The sequence below is a fragment of the Sinocyclocheilus rhinocerous genome, unplaced genomic scaffold (assembly GCF_001515625.1).
Source record: "Sinocyclocheilus rhinocerous isolate Xijiao unplaced genomic scaffold, SAMN03320098_v1.1 scaffold6628, whole genome shotgun sequence".
Lineage (NCBI taxonomy): Eukaryota > Metazoa > Chordata > Actinopteri > Cypriniformes > Cyprinidae > Sinocyclocheilus > Sinocyclocheilus rhinocerous.
In genome coordinates, this window is record NW_015658011.1 from 38510 (window position 1) to 38710 (window position 201).

The window sequence follows — 201 nt, forward strand, 5'->3', positions numbered from 1 at the left end:
ATATCTTTGCAAAAAAGAAATTTAATAATTGTAATTTTTAAACCACTTACATTGTGCAACAAAGTAATATTATTTATCTTTCTTAAATGAGGTTCATGTTTTTGTTCTGTGATATTTTAGATCTCAGTCCAGTGATCCATCAAACATGTTGATTTGTGTTTTAAGTTTGTACTTTATTTTAATAATGGATTCACTGCTAAA